Below are 17,686 nucleotides of genomic sequence, written 5' to 3' on the forward strand. Positions count from 1 at the left end.
ATTCTGCCATTTGCCCCACTCGTTGTTGTGCCCTTCTGCCCTCTGCCCCACTCGTTGTGTGCCATTCTGCCCTCTGCTCCACTCGCTGTTGTGCCCTTCTGCCCTCTGCCCCACTCAATATTGTGCCCTTCTGCTCTCTGCCCCACTTGTTTTTGTGCCTGTCTGCCCTCTGCCACACTTGTTGTTGTGCCCTTCTGCCCTCTGCCCCACTCGTTTTTGTGCCATTCTGCCCTCTGCCCCACTCGTTTTTGTGCCATTCTGCCCTCTGCCCACTCTTTTTTGTGCCCTTCTACCCTCTGCCTCTGCCCCACTCGTTTTTGTGCCATTCTGCCCTCTGCCCCACTTGTTTTTGGGCCATTCTGCCCTGTGCCCCACTCGTTGTTGTGCTCTTCTGCCCTCTGCCCCACTCGTTTTTGTGCCCTGCCCTCTGCCCCACTCGTTGTTGTGCCATTCTGCCCTCTGCCCTACTCGTTGTTGTGCCCTTCTGTCCTCTGCCCCACTTGTTGTTGTGCCATTCTGCCCTCTGCCCACTCTTTTTTTTGCCCCTCTGCCCTCTGCCCCACTCGTTTTTGTGCTCTTCTGCCCTCTGCCCAACTTGTTTTTGTAGTCTTCTGCCCTCTGCCCCACTCGTTTCTGCCCTCTGCCCCACTTGTTTTTGTGCCATTCTGCCCTCTATCCCACTCGTTGTTGTGCCCTTCCGCCCTCTGCCCCACTCATTTCTGTGCCATTCTGCCCTTTGCCCCACTCGTTGTTGTGCCCTTCTGCCCTCTGCCCCACTCGTTGTTGTGCCCTTCTACCCTCTGCCCCTCTCGTTTTTGTGCCATTCTTCCCTCTGCCCCACTCGCTGTTGTGCCCTTCTGCCCTCTGCCCCACTTGTTGTGCCATTCTGCCCTCTGCCCACTCTTTTTTGTGCCCTTCTGCCCTCTGCCCCACTCGTTTTTGTGCTCTTCTGCCCTCTGCCCAACTTGTTTTTGTAGTCTTCTGCCCTCTGCCCCACTCGTTTCTGCCCTCTGCCCAACTCGTTTTTGTGGTCTTCTGCCCTCTGCCCCACTCGTTTCTGCCCTCTGCCCCACTCACTGTTGTGCCCTTCTGCCCCTTGCCCCACTCATTTTTGTGCCATTCTGCCCTCTGTCCCACTCGTTGTTGTGCCCTTCTGCCCTCTGCCCAACTCGTTTTCGTGCCATTTTGCCCTCTGCCCCACTCGTTGCTGTGCCCTTCTGTCCTCTGTACCACTCGGTTTTGTGCCTTTCTGCCCTCTGCCCCACTCGTGTTTGTGCCCTTCTGCCCTATGTCCCACTTGTTGTTGTGCCATTCTGCCCTCTGTCCCACTTTTTTTTGTGCCATTCTACCCTCTTCCCCACTTGTTTTTGTGCCCTTCTGCACTCTGCCCCACTCGTTTTTGTGCCCTGCCCTCTGCCCCACTCGTTGTTGTGCCAATCTACCCTCTGCCCTACTTGTTGTTGTGCCCTTTCTGCCCTCTGACCCACTCGTTTTTGTTCCATTCTGCCCTCTGCCCCACTCGTTGTTGTGCCCTTCTGCCCCTTGCCCCACTCGTTTTTGTGTCATTCTGCCCTCTGTCCCACTCGTTGTGCTCTTCTACCCTCTGCCCCACTCGTTTTTGTGCCATTCTTCCCTCTGCCCCACTCGTTGTTGTGCCCTTCTGCCCTCTGACCCACTCGTTGTTGTGCCATTCTGCCCTCTGCCCACTCTTTTTTGTGCCCTTCTGCCCTCTGCCCCACTCGTTTTTGTGCTCTTCTGCCCTCTGCCCAACTTGTTTTTGTAGTCTTCTGACCTCTGCCCCACTCGTTTCTGCCCTCTGCAAAACTCGTTTTTGTGGTCTTCTGCCCTCTGCCCCACTCGTTTTTGTGCCATTCTGCCCTCTGCCCCACTCGTTGTTGTGCCCTTCTGCCATATGCCCCACCCATTTTTTTTCCCTTCGGCCCTCTGCCCCACTTTTTGTGCCTTTCTGTCCCACTCGATTTTGTTCCCTTCTGCCCTCTGCCCCACTCATTGTTGTGCCCTTTCTGCCCTCAGCCCCACTCGTTTTTGTGCCATTCTGCCCTCTGCCCCACTCGTTGTTGTGCCCTTCTGCCCCTTGCCCCACTTGTTTTTATGTTATTCTGCCCTCTGTCCCACTCGTTTTTGTGCATTTCTGTCCTCTGCCCCACTTTTTTGTGCCTTTCTGCCCCACTCGTTTTTGTCACCTTCTGCCCTCTGCCCCACTCATTGTTGGGCCCTTTCTGCCATCTGCCCCACTCGTTTTTGTGCCATTCTGCCCTCTGCCCCACTCATTGTTGTGCCCTTCTGCCCCTTGCCCCACTCGTTTTTGTGCCATTCTGCCCTCTATCACACTTGTTGTTGTGCCCTTCCGCCCTCTGCCCAACTCGTTTTTGTGCCATTCTGCCCTTTGCCCCACTCGTTGTTGTGCCCTTCTGCCCTCTGCCCCACTCGTTGTTGTGCCATTCTGCCATCTGCCCCACTCGTTGTTTTGTCCTTCTGCCCTCTGCCCCACTCATTGTTGTGCCCTTCTGCCCTCTGCCCCGCTTGTTTTTTGTGCCCGTCAGCCCTCTGCCACACTCGTTGCTGTGCCCTTCTGCCCTCTGCCCCACTCGTTTTTGTGCCATTCTGCCCTCTGCCCCACTCGTTTTTGTGCCATTCTGCCCTCTGCCCACTCTTTTTTGTGCCCTTCTACCCTCTGCCTCTGCCCCACTCGTTTTTGTGCCATTCTGCCCTCTGCCCCACTTGTTTTTGTGCCATTCTGCCCTGTGCCCCACTCGTTGTTGTGCTCTTCTGCCCTCTGCCCCACTCGTTTTTGTGCCCTTCTGCCGTCTGCCCTACTCGTTTTTGTGCCCTTTTGCCCTCTGCCCCACTTGTTGTTGTGCCATTCTGCCCTCTGTATCACTCGTTTTTGTGCCTTTCTGCCCTCTGCCCCACTCGTGTTTGTACCCTTTTGCCCTCTGCCCAACTCGTTTTTGTGCTCTTCTGCCCTCTGCCCAACTCGTTTTTGTGATCTTCTGCCCTCTGCCCCACTCGTTTTTGTGCTCTTCTGCCCTCTGCCCAACTCATTTTTGTGCCCTTCTGCTCTCTGCCCCACTTGTTTTTTGTGCCCTTCTGTCCTCTGCCCCACTTTTTTGTGCCTTTCTGCCCCACTCGTTTTTGTTCCCTTCTGCCCTCTGCCCCACTCGTTGTTGGGCCCTTTCTGCCTTCTGCCCCACTCGTTTTGTGCCATTCTGCCCTCTGCCCCACTCATTGTTTTGCCCTTCTGCCCCTTGCCCCACTCGTTTTTGTGCCATTCTGCCCTCTATCCCACTCGTTGTTGGGCCCTTTCTGCCTTCTGCCCCACTCGTTTTGTGCCATTCTGCCCTCTGCCCCACTCATTGTTTTGCCCTTCTGCCCCTTGCCTCACTCGTTTTTGTGCCATTCTGCCCTCTATCCCACTCGTTGTTGTGCCCTCCCGCCCTCTGCCCCACTCGTTTCTGTGCCATTCTGCCCTTTGCCCCACTCGTTGTTGTGCCCTTCTGCCCTCTGCCCCACTCGTTGTTGTGCCATTCTGCCCTCTGCCCCACTCGTTGTTGTGCCCTTCTGCCCTCTGCCCCACTCAATGTTGTGCCCTTCTGCCCTCTGCCCCACTTGTTTTTTGTGCCCGTCTGCCCTCTGCCACACTTGTTGTTGTGCCCCTCTGCCCCACTCGTTTTTTGCCATTCTGCCCTCTGCCCCACTCGTTTTTGGGCCATTCTGCCCTCTGCCCACTCTTTTTTGTGCCCTTCTACCGTCTGCCTCTGCCCCACTCGTTTTTGTGCCATTCTGCCCTCTGCCCCACTTGTTTTTGTGCCATTCTGCCCTGTGCCCCACTTGTTCTTGTGCTCTTCTGCCCTCTGCCCCACTCTTTTTTGTGCCCTTCTGCCCTCTGCCCTACTCGTTTTTGTGCCCTTCTGCCCTCAGCCCCAATTGTTGTTGTGCCATTCTCCCCCACTTTTTTTGTGTGCCATTCTACCCTCTGCCCCACTTGTTTTTGTGCCCTTCTGCACTCTGCCCTACTCGTTGTTGTGCCCTTTCTGCCCTCTGACCCACTCGTTTTTGTTCCATTCTGCCCTCTGCCCCACTCGTTGTTGTGCCCTTCTGCCCATTGCCCCACTCGTTTTTGTGTCATTCTGCCCTCTGTCCCACTCGTTGTTGTGCCCTTCTACCCTCTGCTCCACTCGTTTTTGTGCCATTCTTCCCTCTGCCCCACTCGTTGTTGTGCCCTTCTGCCCTCTGCTCCACTCGTTGTTGTGCCATTCTGCCCTCTGCCCACTCTTTTTTGTGCCCTTCTGCCCTCTGCCCCACTCGTTTTTGTGCTCTTCTGCCCTCTGCCCAACTTGTTTTTGTAGTCTTCAGCCCTCTGCCCCACTCGTTTCTGTCCTCTGCCCAACTCGTTTTTGTGGTCTTCTGCCCTCTGCCCCACTCGTTTCTGCCCTCTGTCCCACTCGTTTTTGTGCTCTTCTGCTCTCTGCCCCACTCGTTTTTGTGCCCTTCTGCCCTATGCCCCACCCATTTTTTTGCCTTTCGGCCCTCTGCCCCACTTTTTGTGCCTTTCTGCCCCACTTGTTTTTGTTCCCTTCTGCCCTCTGCCCCACTCGTCGTTGTGCCCTGTCTGCCCTCAGCCCCACTCGTTTTTGTGCCATTCTGCCCTCTGCCCCACTCGTTGTTGTGCCCTTCTGCCCCTTGCCCCACTCGTTTTTGTGCCATTCTGCCCTCTGTCCCACTCCTTGTTGTGCCCTTCTGCCCTCTCCCCCACTCGTTTTCGTGCCATTTTGCCCTCTGCCCCACTCGTTGCTTTGCCCTTCTGTCCTCTGTACCACTCGTGTTTGTGCCTTTCTGCCCTCTGCCCCACTCGTTTTTGTGCTCTTCTGCCCTCTGCCCAACTCATTTTTGTGGTCTTCTGCCCTCTGCCCCACTCGTTTTTGTGCTCTTCTGCCCTCTGCCCAACTCGTTTTTGTGCCCTTCTGCCCTCTGCCCCACTCGTTTTTAGTGCCCTTCTGTCCTCTGCCCCACTTTTTTGTGCCTTTCTGCCCCACTCGGTTTTGTTCCCTTCTGCCCTCTGCCCCACTCGTTGTTGGGCCCTTTCTGCCTTCTGTCCCACTCGTTTTTGTGCCATTCTGCCCTCTGCCCCACTCGTTGTTGTGCCCTTCTGCCCCTTGACCCACTCGTTTTTCTGCCATTCTACCCTCTATCCCACTTGTTGTTGTGCCCTTCCGCCCTCTGCCCCACTCGTTTTTGTGCCATTCTGCCCTTTGCCCCACTCGTTGTTGTGCCCTTCTGCCCTCTGCCCCACTCATTGTTGTGCCCTTCTGCCCTCTGCCCCGCTTGTTTTTTGTGCCCGTCTGCCCTCTGCCACACTTGTTGTTGTGCCCTTCTGCCCTCTGCCCCACTCGTTTTTGTGCCCTTCTGCCCTCTGCCCCACTCGTTTTTGTGCCATTCTGCCCTCGGCCCCACTTGTTTTTGTGCCATTTTGCCCTGTGCCCCACTCATTGTTGTGCTCTTCTGCCCTCTGCCCCAATCGTTTTTGTGCCCTACTGCCCTCTGCCCTACTTGTTTTTGTAGTCTTCTGCCCTCTGCCCCACTCGTTTCTGCCCTCTGCCCAACTCGTTTTTGTGGTCTTCTGCCCTCTGCCCCACTCGTTTCTGCCCTCTGCCCCACTCATTGTTGTGCCCTTCTGCCCCTTGCCCCACTCATTTTTGTGCCATTCTGCCCTCTGTCCCACTCGTTTTCGTGCCATTTTGCCCTCTGCCCCACTCGTTGCTGTGCCCTTCTGTCCTCTGTACCACTCGGTTTTGTGCCTTTCTGCCCTCTGCCCCACTCGTGTTTGTGCCCTTCTGCCCTATGTCCCACTTGTTGTTGTGCCATTCTGCCCTCTGTCCCACTTTTTTTTGTGCCATTCTACCCTCTTCCCCACTTGTTTTTGTGCCCTTCTGCACTCTGCCCCACTCGTTTTTGTGCCCTGCCCTCTGCCCCACTCGTTGTTGTGCCAATCTACCCTCTTCCCTACTTGTTGTTGTGCCCTTTCTGCCCTCTGACCCACTCGTTTTTGTTCCATTCTGCCCTCTGCCCCACTCGTTGTTGTGCCCTTCTGCCCCTTGCCCCACTCGTTTTTGTGTCATTCTGCCCTCTGTCCCACTCGTTGTGCTCTTCTACCCTCTGCCCCACTCGTTTTTTTTGTGCCATTCTTCCCTCTGCCCCACTCGTTGTTGTGCCCTTCTGCCCTCTGACCCACTCGTTGTTGTGCCATTCTGCCCTCTGCCCACTCTTTTATGTGCCCTTCTGCCCTCTGCCCCACTCGTTTTTGTGCTCTTCTGCCCTCTGCCCAACTTGTTTTTGTAGTCTTCTGACCTCTGCCCCACTCGTTTCTGCCCTCTGCAAAACTCGTTTTTGTGGTCTTCTGCCCTCTGCCCCACTCGTTTTTGTGCCATTCTGCCCTCTGCCCCACTCGTTGTTGTGCCCTTCTGCCATATGCCCCACCCATTTTTTTTTCCCTTCGGCCCTCTGCCCCACTTTTTGTGCCTTTCTGTCCCACTCGATTTTGTTCCCTTCTGCCCTCTGCCCCACTCATTGTTGTGCCCTTTCTGCCCTCAGCCCCACTCGTTTTTGTGCCATTCTGCCCTCTGCCCCACTCGTTGTTGTGCCCTTCTGCCCCTTGCCCCACTTGTTTTTATGTTATTCTGCCCTCTGTCCCACTCGTTTTTGTGCATTTCTGTCCTCTGCCCCACTTTTTTGTGCCTTTCTGCCCCACTCGTTTTTGTCACCTTCTGCCCTCTGCCCCACTCATTGTTGGGCCCTTTCTGCCATCTGCCCCACTTGTTTTTGTGCCATTCTGCCCTCTGCCCCACTCATTGTTGTGCCCTTCTGCCCCTTGCCCCACTCGTTTTTGTGCCATTCTGCCCTCTATCACACTTGTTGTTGTGCCCTTCCGCCCTCTGCCCAACTCGTTTTTGTGCCATTCTGCCCTTTGCCCCACTCGTTGTTGTGCCCTTCTGCCCTCTGCCCCACTCGTTGTTGTGCCATTCTGCCATCTGCCCCACTCGTTGTTTTGTCCTTCTGCCCTCTGCCCCACTCATTGTTGTGCCCTTCTGCCCTCTGCCCCGCTTGTTTTTTGTGCCCGTCAGCCCTCTGCCACACTCGTTGCTGTGCCCTTCTGCCCTCTGCCCCACTCGTTTTTGTGCCATTCTGCCCTCTGCCCCACTCGTTTTTGTGCCATTCTGCCCTCTGCCCCACTCGTTTTTGTGCCATTCTGCCCTCTGCCCACTCTTTTTTGTGCCCTTCTACCCTCTGCCTCTGCCCCACTCGTTTTTGTGCCATTCTGCCCTCTGCCCCACTTGTTTTTGTGCCATTCTGCCCTGTGCCCCACTCGTTGTTGTGCTCTTCTGCCCTCTGCCCCACTCGTTTTTGTGCCCTTCTGCCGTCTGCCCTACTCGTTTTTGTGCCCTTTTGCCCTCTGCCCCACTTGTTGTTGTGCCATTCTGCCCTCTGTATCACTCGTTTTTGTGCCTTTCTGCCCTCTGCCCCACTCGTGTTTGTACCCTTTTGCCCTCTGCCCAACTCGTTTTTGTGCTCTTCTGCCCTCTGCCCAACTCGTTTTTGTGATCTTCTGCCCTCTGCCCCACTCGTTTTTGTGCTCTTCTGCCCTCTGCCCAACTCATTTTTGTGCCCTTCTGCTCTCTGCCCCACTTGTTTTTTGTGCCCTTCTGTCCTCTGCCCCACTTTTTTGTGCCTTTCTGCCCCACTCGTTTTTGTTCCCTTCTGCCCTCTGCCCCACTCGTTGTTGGGCCCTTTCTGCCTTCTGCCCCACTCGTTTTGTGCCATTCTGCCCTCTGCCCCACTCATTGTTTTGCCCTTCTGCCCCTTGCCCCACTCGTTTTTGTGCCATTCTGCCCTCTATCCCACTCGTTGTTGGGCCCTTTCTGCCTTCTGCCCCACTCGTTTTGTGCCATTCTGCCCTCTGCCCCACTCATTGTTTTGCCCTTCTGCCCCTTGCCTCACTCGTTTTTGTGCCATTCTGCCCTCTATCCCACTCGTTGTTGTGCCCTCCCGCCCTCTGCCCCACTCGTTTCTGTGCCATTCTGCCCTTTGCCCCACTCGTTGTTGTGCCCTTCTGCCCTCTGCCCCACTCGTTGTTGTGCCATTCTGCCCTCTGCCCCACTCGTTGTTGTGCCCTTCTGCCCTCTGCCCCACTCAATGTTGTGCCCTTCTGCCCTCTGCCCCACTTGTTTTTTGTGCCCGTCTGCCCTCTGCCACACTTGTTGTTGTGCCCCTCTGCCCCACTCGTTTTTTGCCATTCTGCCCTCTGCCCCACTCGTTTTTGGGCCATTCTGCCCTCTGCCCACTCTTTTTTGTGCCCTTCTACCCTCTGCCTCTGCCCCACTCGTTTTTGTGCCATTCTGCCCTCTGCCCCACTTGTTTTTGTGCCATTCTGCCCTGTGCCCCACTTGTTCTTGTGCTCTTCTGCCCTCTGCCCCACTCTTTTTTGTGCCCTTCTGCCCTCTGCCCTACTCGTTTTTGTGCCCTTCTGCCCTCAGCCCCAATTGTTGTTGTGCCATTCTCCCCCACTTTTTTTGTGTGCCATTCTACCCTCTGCCCCACTTGTTTTTGTGCCCTTCTGCACTCTGCCCTACTCGTTGTTGTGCCCTTTCTGCCCTCTGACCCACTCGTTTTTGTTCCATTCTGCCCTCTGCCCCACTCGTTGTTGTGCCCTTCTGCCCATTGCCCCACTCGTTTTTGTGTCCTTCTGCCCTCTGTCCCACTCGTTGTTGTGCCCTTCTACCCTCTGCTCCACTCGTTTTTGTGCCATTCTTCCCTCTGCCCCACTCGTTGTTGTGCCCTTCTGCCCTCTGCTCCACTCGTTGTTGTGCCATTCTGCCCTCTGCCCACTCTTTTTTGTGCCCTTCTGCCCTCTGCCCCACTCGTTTTTGTGCTCTTCTGCCCTCTGCCCAACTTGTTTTTGTAGTCTTCAGCCCTCTGCCCCACTCGTTTCTGTCCTCTGCCCAACTCGTTTTTGTGGTCTTCTGCCCTCTGCCCCACTCGTTTCTGCCCTCTGTCCCACTCGTTTTTGTGCTCTTCTGCTCTCTGCCCCACTCGTTTTTGTGCCCTTCTGCCCTATGCCCCACCCATTTTTTTGCCTTTCGGCCCTCTGCCCCACTTTTTGTGCCTTTCTGCCCCACTTGTTTTTGTTCCCTTCTGCCCTCTGCCCCACTCGTCGTTGTGCCCTGTCTGCCCTCAGCCCCACTCGTTTTTGTGCCATTCTGCCCTCTGCCCCACTCGTTGTTGTGCCCTTCTGCCCCTTGCCCCACTCGTTTTTGTGCCATTCTGCCCTCTGTCCCACTCCTTGTTGTGCCCTTCTGCCCTCTCCCCCACTCGTTTTCGTGCCATTTTGCCCTCTGCCCCACTCGTTGCTTTGCCCTTCTGTCCTCTGTACCACTCGTGTTTGTGCCTTTCTGCCCTCTGCCCCACTCGTTTTTGTGCTCTTCTGCCCTCTGCCCAACTCATTTTTGTGGTCTTCTGCCCTCTGCCCCACTCGTTTTTGTGCTCTTCTGCCCTCTGCCCAACTCGTTTTTGTGCCCTTCTGCCCTCTGCCCCACTCGTTTTTAGTGCCCTTCTGTCCTCTGCCCCACTTTTTTGTGCCTTTCTGCCCCACTCGGTTTTGTTCCCTTCTGCCCTCTGCCCCACTCGTTGTTGGGCCCTTTCTGCCTTCTGTCCCACTCGTTTTTGTGCCATTCTGCCCTCTGCCCCACTCGTTGTTGTGCCCTTCTGCCCCTTGACCCACTCGTTTTTCTGCCATTCTACCCTCTATCCCACTTGTTGTTGTGCCCTTCCGCCCTCTGCCCCACTCGTTTTTGTGCCATTCTGCCCTTTGCCCCACTCGTTGTTGTGCCCTTCTGCCCTCTGCCCCACTCATTGTTGTGCCCTTCTGCCCTCTGCCCCGCTTGTTTTTTGTGCCCGTCTGCCCTCTGCCACACTTGTTGTTGTGCCCTTCTGCCCTCTGCCCCACTCGTTTTTGTGCCCTTCTGCCCTCTGCCCCACTCGTTTTTGTGCCATTCTGCCCTCGGCCCCACTTGTTTTTGTGCCATTTTGCCCTGTGCCCCACTCATTGTTGTGCTCTTCTGCCCTCTGCCCCAATCGTTTTTGTGCCCTACTGCCCTCTGCCCTACTTGTTTTTGTAGTCTTCTGCCCTCTGCCCCACTCGTTTCTGCCCTCTGCCCAACTCGTTTTTGTGGTCTTCTGCCCTCTGCCCCACTCGTTTCTGCCCTCTGCCCCACTCATTGTTGTGCCCTTCTGCCCCTTGCCCCACTCATTTTTGTGCCATTCTGCCCTCTGTCCCACTCGTTTTCGTGCCATTTTGCCCTCTGCCCCACTCGTTGCTGTGCCCTTCTGTCCTCTGTACCACTCGGTTTTGTGCCTTTCTGCCCTCTGCCCCACTCGTGTTTGTGCCCTTCTGCCCTATGTCCCACTTGTTGTTGTGCCATTCTGCCCTCTGTCCCACTTTTTTTTGTGCCATTCTACCCTCTTCCCCACTTGTTTTTGTGCCCTTCTGCACTCTGCCCCACTCGTTTTTGTGCCCTGCCCTCTGCCCCACTCGTTGTTGTGCCAATCTACCCTCTTCCCTACTTGTTGTTGTGCCCTTTCTGCCCTCTGACCCACTCGTTTTTGTTCCATTCTGCCCTCTGCCCCACTCGTTGTTGTGCCCTTCTGCCCCTTGCCCCACTCGTTTTTGTGTCATTCTGCCCTCTGTCCCACTCGTTGTGCTCTTCTACCCTCTGCCCCACTCGTTTTTTTTGTGCCATTCTTCCCTCTGCCCCACTCGTTGTTGTGCCCTTCTGCCCTCTGACCCACTCGTTGTTGTGCCATTCTGCCCTCTGCCCACTCTTTTATGTGCCCTTCTGCCCTCTGCCCCACTCGTTTTTGTGCTCTTCTGCCCTCTGCCCAACTTGTTTTTGTAGTCTTCTGACCTCTGCCCCACTCGTTTCTGCCCTCTGCAAAACTCGTTTTTGTGGTCTTCTGCCCTCTGCCCCACTCGTTTTTGTGCCATTCTGCCCTCTGCCCCACTCGTTGTTGTGCCCTTCTGCCATATGCCCCACCCATTTTTTTTTCCCTTCGGCCCTCTGCCCCACTTTTTGTGCCTTTCTGTCCCACTCGATTTTGTTCCCTTCTGCCCTCTGCCCCACTCATTGTTGTGCCCTTTCTGCCCTCAGCCCCACTCGTTTTTGTGCCATTCTGCCCTCTGCCCCACTCGTTGTTGTGCCCTTCTGCCCCTTGCCCCACTTGTTTTTATGTTATTCTGCCCTCTGTCCCACTCGTTTTTGTGCATTTCTGTCCTCTGCCCCACTTTTTTGTGCCTTTCTGCCCCACTCATTTTTGTCACCTTCTGCCCTCTGCCCCACTCATTGTTGGGCCCTTTCTGCCATCTGCCCCACTCGTTTTTGTGCCATTCTGCCCTCTGCCCCACTCATTGTTGTGCCCTTCTGCCCCTTGCCCCACTCGTTTTTGTGCCATTCTGCCCTCTATCACACTTGTTGTTGTGCCCTTCCGCCCTCTGCCCAACTCGTTTTTGTGCCATTCTGCCCTTTGCCCCACTCGTTGTTGTGCCCTTCTGCCCTCTGCCCCACTCGTTGTTGTGCCATTCTGCCATCTGCCCCACTCGTTGTTTTGTCCTTCTGCCCTCTGCCCCACTCATTGTTGTGCCCTTCTGCCCTCTGCCCCGCTTGTTTTTTGTGCCCATCAGCCCTCTGCCACACTCGTTGCTGTGCCCTTCTGCCCTCTGCCCCACTCGTTTTTGTGCCATTCTGCCCTCTGCCCCACTCGTTTTTGTGCCATTCTGCCCTCTGCCCACTCTTTTTTGTGCCCTTTTACCCTCTGCCTCTGCCCCACTCGTTTTTGTGCCATTCTGCCCTCTGCCCCACTTGTTTTTGTGCCATTCTGCCCTGTGCCCCACTCGTTGTTGTGCTCTTCTGCCCTCTGCCCCACTCGTTTTTGTGCCCTTCTGCCGTCTGCCCTACTCGTTTTTGTGCCCTTTTGCCCTCTGCCCCACTTGTTGTTGTGCCATTCTGCCCTCTGTATCACTCGTTTTTGTGCCTTTCTGCCCTCTGCCCCACTCGTGTTTGTACCCTTTTGCCCTCTGCCCAACTCGTTTTTGTGCTCTTCTGCCCTCTGCCCAACTCGTTTTTGTGATCTTCTGCCCTCTGCCCCACTCGTTTTTGTGCTCTTCTGCCCTCTGCCCAACTCATTTTTGTGCCCTTCTGCTCTCTGCCCCACTTGTTTTTTGTGCCCTTCTGTCCTCTGCCCCGCTTTTTTGTGCCTTTCTGCCCCACTCGTTTTTGTTCCCTTCTGCCCTCTGCCCCACTCGTTGTTGGGCCCTTTCTGCCTTCTGCCCCACTCGTTTTGTGCCATTCTGCCCTCTGCCCCACTCATTGTTTTGCCCTTCTGCCCCTTGCCCCACTCGTTTTTGTGCCATTCTGCCCTCTATCCCACTCGTTGTTGGGCCCTTTCTGCCTTCTGCCCCACTCGTTTTGTGCCATTCTGCCCTCTGCCCCACTCATTGTTTTGCCCTTCTGCCCCTTGCCTCACTCGTTTTTGTGCCATTCTGCCCTCTATCCCACTCGTTGTTGTGCCCTCCCGCCCTCTGCCCCACTCGTTTCTGTGCCATTCTGCCCTTTGCCCCACTCGTTGTTGTGCCCTTCTGCCCTCTGCCCCACTCGTTGTTGTGCCATTCTGCCCTCTGCCCCACTCGTTGTTGTGCCCTTCTGCCCTCTGCCCCACTCAATGTTGTGCCCTTCTGCCATATGCCCCACCCATTTTTTTTTTCCTTCGGCCCTCTGCCCCACTTTTTGTGCCTTTCTGTCCCACTCGATTTTGTTCCCTTCTGCCCTCTGCCCCACTCATTGTTGTGCCCTTTCTGCCCTCAGCCCCACTCGTTTTTGTGCCATTCTGCCCTCTGCCCCACTCGTTCTTGTGCCCTTCTGCCCCTTGCCCCACTTGTTTTTATGTTATTCTGCCCTCTGTCCCACTCGTTTTTGTGCATTTCTGTCCTCTGCCCCACTTTTTTGTGCCTTTCTGCCCCACTCGTTTTTGTCACCTTCTGCCCTCTGCCCCACTCATTGTTGGGCCCTTTCTGCCATCTGCCTCACTCGTTTTTGTGCCATTCTGCCCTCTATCCCACTCGTTGTTGTGCCCTCCCGCCCTCTGCCCCACTCGTTTCTGTGCCATTCTGCCCTTTGCCCCACTCGTTGTTGTGCCCTTCTGCCCTCTGCCCCACTCGTTGTTGTGCCATTCTGCCCTCTGCCCCACTCGTTTTTGTGCCATTCTGCCCTCTGCCCCACTCGTTGTTGTGCCCTTCTGCCATATGCCCCACCCATTTTTTTTTCCCTTCGGCCCTCTGCCCCACTTTTTGTGCCTTTCTGTCCCACTCGATTTTGTTCCCTTCTGCCCTCTGCCCCACTCATTGTTGTGCCCTTTCTGCCCTCAGCCCCACTCGTTTTTGTGCCATTCTGCCCTCTGCCCCACTCGTTGTTGTGCCCTTCTGCCCCTTGCCCCACTTGTTTTTATGTTATTCTGCCCTCTGTCCCACTCGTTTTTGTGCATTTCTGTCCTCTGCCCCACTTTTTTGTGCCTTTCTGCCCCACTCGTTTTTGTCACCTTCTGCCCTCTGCCCCACTCATTGTTGGGCCCTTTCTGCCATCTGCCCCACTCGTTTTTGTGCCATTCTGCCCTCTGCCCCACTCATTGTTGTGCCCTTCTGCCCCTTGCCCCACTCGTTTTTGTGCCATTCTGCCCTCTATCACACTTGTTGTTGTGCCCTTCCGCCCTCTGCCCAACTCGTTTTTGTGCCATTCTGCCCTTTGCCCCACTCGTTGTTGTGCCCTTCTGCCCTCTGCCCCACTCGTTGTTGTGCCATTCTGCCATCTGCCCCACTCGTTGTTTTGTCCTTCTGCCCTCTGCCCCACTCATTGTTGTGCCCTTCTGCCCTCTGCCCCGCTTGTTTTTTGTGCCCGTCAGCCCTCTGCCACACTCGTTGCTGTGCCCTTCTGCCCTCTGCCCCAATCGTTTTTGTGCCATTCTGCCCTCTGCCCCACTCGTTTTTGTGCCATTCTGCCCTCTGCCCACTCTTTTTTGTGCCCTTCTACCCTCTGCCTCTGCCCCACTCGTTTTTGTGCCATTCTGCCCTCTGCCCCACTTGTTTTTGTGCCATTCTGCCCTGTGCCCCACTCGTTGTTGTGCTCTTCTGCCCTCTGCCCCACTCGTTTTTGTGCCCTTCTGCCGTCTGCCCTACTCGTTTTTGTGCCCTTTTGCCCTCTGCCCCACTTGTTGTTGTGCCATTCTGCCCTCTGTATCACTCGTTTTTGTGCCTTTCTGCCCTCTGCCCCACTCGTGTTTGTACCCTTTTGCCCTCTGCCCAACTCGTTTTTGTGCTCTTCTGCCCTCTGCCCAACTCGTTTTTGTGATCTTCTGCCCTCTGCCCCACTCGTTTTTGTGCTCTTCTGCCCTCTGCCCAACTCATTTTTGTGCCCTTCTGCTCTCTGCCCCACTTGTTTTTTGTGCCCTTCTGTCCTCTGCCCCGCTTTTTTGTGCCTTTCTGCCCCACTCGTTTTTGTTCCCTTCTGCCCTCTGCCCCACTCGTTGTTGGGCCCTTTCTGCCTTCGGCCCACTCGTTTTGTGCCATTCTGCCCTCTGCCCCACTCATTGTTTTGCCCTTCTGCCCCTTGCCCCACTCGTTTTTGTGCCATTCTGCCCTCTATCCCACTCGTTGTTGGGCCCTTTCTGCCCCACTCGTTTTGTGCCATTCTGCCCTCTGCCCCACTCATTGTTTTGCCCTTCTGCCCCTTGCCTCACTCGTTTTTGTGCCATTCTGCCCTCTATCCCACTCGTTGTTGTGCCCTCCCGCCCTCTGCCCCACTCGTTTCTGTGCCATTCTGCCCTTTGCCCCACTCGTTGTTGTGCCCTTCTGCCCTCTGCCCCACTCGTTGTTGTGCCCTTCTGCCCTCTGCCCCACTCGTTGTTGTGCCCTTCTGCCCTCTGCCCCACTCAATGTTGTGCCCTTCTGCCATATGCCCCACCCATTTTTTTTTCCCTTCGGCCCTCTGCCCCACTTTTTGTGCCTTTCTGTCCCACTCGATTTTGTTCCCTTCTGCCCTCTGCCCCACTCATTGTTGTGCCCTTTCTGCCCTCAGCCCCACTCGTTTTTGTGCCATTCTGCCCTCTGCCCCACTCGTTCTTGTGCCCTTCTGCCCCTTGCCCCACTTGTTTTTATGTTATTCTGCCCTCTGTCCCACTCGTTTTTGTGCATTTCTGTCCTCTGCCCCACTTTTTTGTGCCTTTCTGCCCCACTCGTTTTTGTCACCTTCTGCCCTCTGCCCCACTCATTGTTGGGCCCTTTCTGCCATCTGCCTCACTCGTTTTTGTGCCATTCTGCCCTCTATCCCACTCGTTGTTGTGCCCTCCCGCCCTCTGCCCCACTCGTTTCTGTGCCATTCTGCCCTTTGCCCCACTCGTTGTTGTGCCCTTCTGCCCTCTGCCCCACTCGTTGTTGTGCCATTCTGCCCTCTGCCCCACTCGTTTTTGTGCCATTCTGCCCTCTGCCCCACTCGTTGTTGTGCCCTTCTGCCATATGCCCCACCCATTTTTTTTTCCCTTCGGCCCTCTGCCCCACTTTTTGTGCCTTTCTGTCCCACTCGATTTTGTTCCCTTCTGCCCTCTGCCCCACTCATTGTTGTGCCCTTTCTGCCCTCAGCCCCACTCGTTTTTGTGCCATTCTGCCCTCTGCCCCACTCGTTGTTGTGCCCTTCTGCCCCTTGCCCCACTTGTTTTTATGTTATTCTGCCCTCTGTCCCACTCGTTTTTGTGCATTTCTGTCCTCTGCCCCACTTTTTTGTGCCTTTCTGCCCCACTCGTTTTTGTCACCTTCTGCCCTCTGCCCCACTCATTGTTGGGCCCTTTCTGCCATCTGCCCCACTCGTTTTTGTGCCATTCTGCCCTCTGCCCCACTCATTGTTGTGCCCTTCTGCCCCTTGCCCCACTCGTTTTTGTGCCATTCTGCCCTCTATCACACTTGTTGTTGTGCCCTTCCGCCCTCTGCCCAACTCGTTTTTGTGCCATTCTGCCCTTTGCCCCACTCGTTGTTGTGCCCTTCTGCCCTCTGCCCCACTCGTTGTTGTGCCATTCTGCCATCTGCCCCACTCGTTGTTTTGTCCTTCTGCCCTCTGCCCCACTCATTGTTGTGCCCTTCTGCCCTCTGCCCCGCTTGTTTTTTGTGCCCGTCAGCCCTCTGCCACACTCGTTGCTGTGCCCTTCTGCCCTCTGCCCCAATCGTTTTTGTGCCATTCTGCCCTCTGCCCCACTCGTTTTTGTGCCATTCTGCCCTCTGCCCACTCTTTTTTGTGCCCTTCTACCCTCTGCCTCTGCCCCACTCGTTTTTGTGCCATTCTGCCCTCTGCCCCACTTGTTTTTGTGCCATTCTGCCCTGTGCCCCACTCGTTGTTGTGCTCTTCTGCCCTCTGCCCCACTCGTTTTTGTGCCCTTCTGCCGTCTGCCCTACTCGTTTTTGTGCCCTTTTGCCCTCTGCCCCACTTGTTGTTGTGCCATTCTGCCCTCTGTATCACTCGTTTTTGTGCCTTTCTGCCCTCTGCCCCACTCGTGTTTGTACCCTTTTGCCCTCTGCCCAACTCGTTTTTGTGCTCTTCTGCCCTCTGCCCAACTCGTTTTTGTGATCTTCTGCCCTCTGCCCCACTCGTTTTTGTGCCATTCTGCCCTTTGCCCCACTCGTTGTTGTGCCCTTCTGCCCTCTGCCCCACTCGTTGTTGTGCCATTCTGCCATCTGCCCCACTCGTTGTTTTGTCCTTCTGCCCTCTGCCCCACTCATTGTTGTGCCCTTCTGCCCTCTGCCCCGCTTGTTTTTTGTGCCCGTCAGCCCTCTGCCACACTCGTTGCTGTGCCCTTCTGCCCTCTGCCCCACTCGTTTTTGTGCCATTCTGCCCTCTGCCCCACTCGTTTTTGTGCCATTCTGCCCTCTGCCCACTCTTTTTTGTGCCCTTTTACCCTCTGCCTCTGCCCCACTCGTTTTTGTGCCATTCTGCCCTCTGCCCCACTTGTTTTTGTGCCATTCTGCCCTGTGCCCCACTCGTTGTTGTGCTCTTCTGCCCTCTGCCCCACTCGTTTTTGTGCCCTTCTGCCGTCTGCCCTACTCGTTTTTGTGCCCTTTTGCCCTCTGCCCCACTTGTTGTTGTGCCATTCTGCCCTCTGTATCACTCGTTTTTGTGCCTTTCTGCCCTCTGCCCCACTCGTGTTTGTACCCTTTTGCCCTCTGCCCAACTCGTTTTTGTGCTCTTCTGCCCTCTGCCCAACTCGTTTTTGTGATCTTCTGCCCTCTGCCCCACTCGTTTTTGTGCTCTTCTGCCCTCTGCCCAACTCATTTTTGTGCCCTTCTGCTCTCTGCCCCACTTGTTTTTTGTGCCCTTCTGTCCTCTGCCCCGCTTTTTTGTGCCTTTCTGCCCCACTCGTTTTTGTTCCCTTCTGCCCTCTGCCCCACTCGTTGTTGGGCCCTTTCTGCCTTCTGCCCCACTCGTTTTGTGCCATTCTGCCCTCTGCCCCACTCATTGTTTTGCCCTTCTGCCCCTTGCCCCACTCGTTTTTGTGCCATTCTGCCCTCTATCCCACTCGTTGTTGG

This window comes from Lissotriton vulgaris, chromosome 12, assembly GCF_964263255.1.
Source record: "Lissotriton vulgaris chromosome 12, aLisVul1.2, whole genome shotgun sequence".
Classification (NCBI taxonomy): domain Eukaryota; kingdom Metazoa; phylum Chordata; class Amphibia; order Caudata; family Salamandridae; genus Lissotriton; species Lissotriton vulgaris.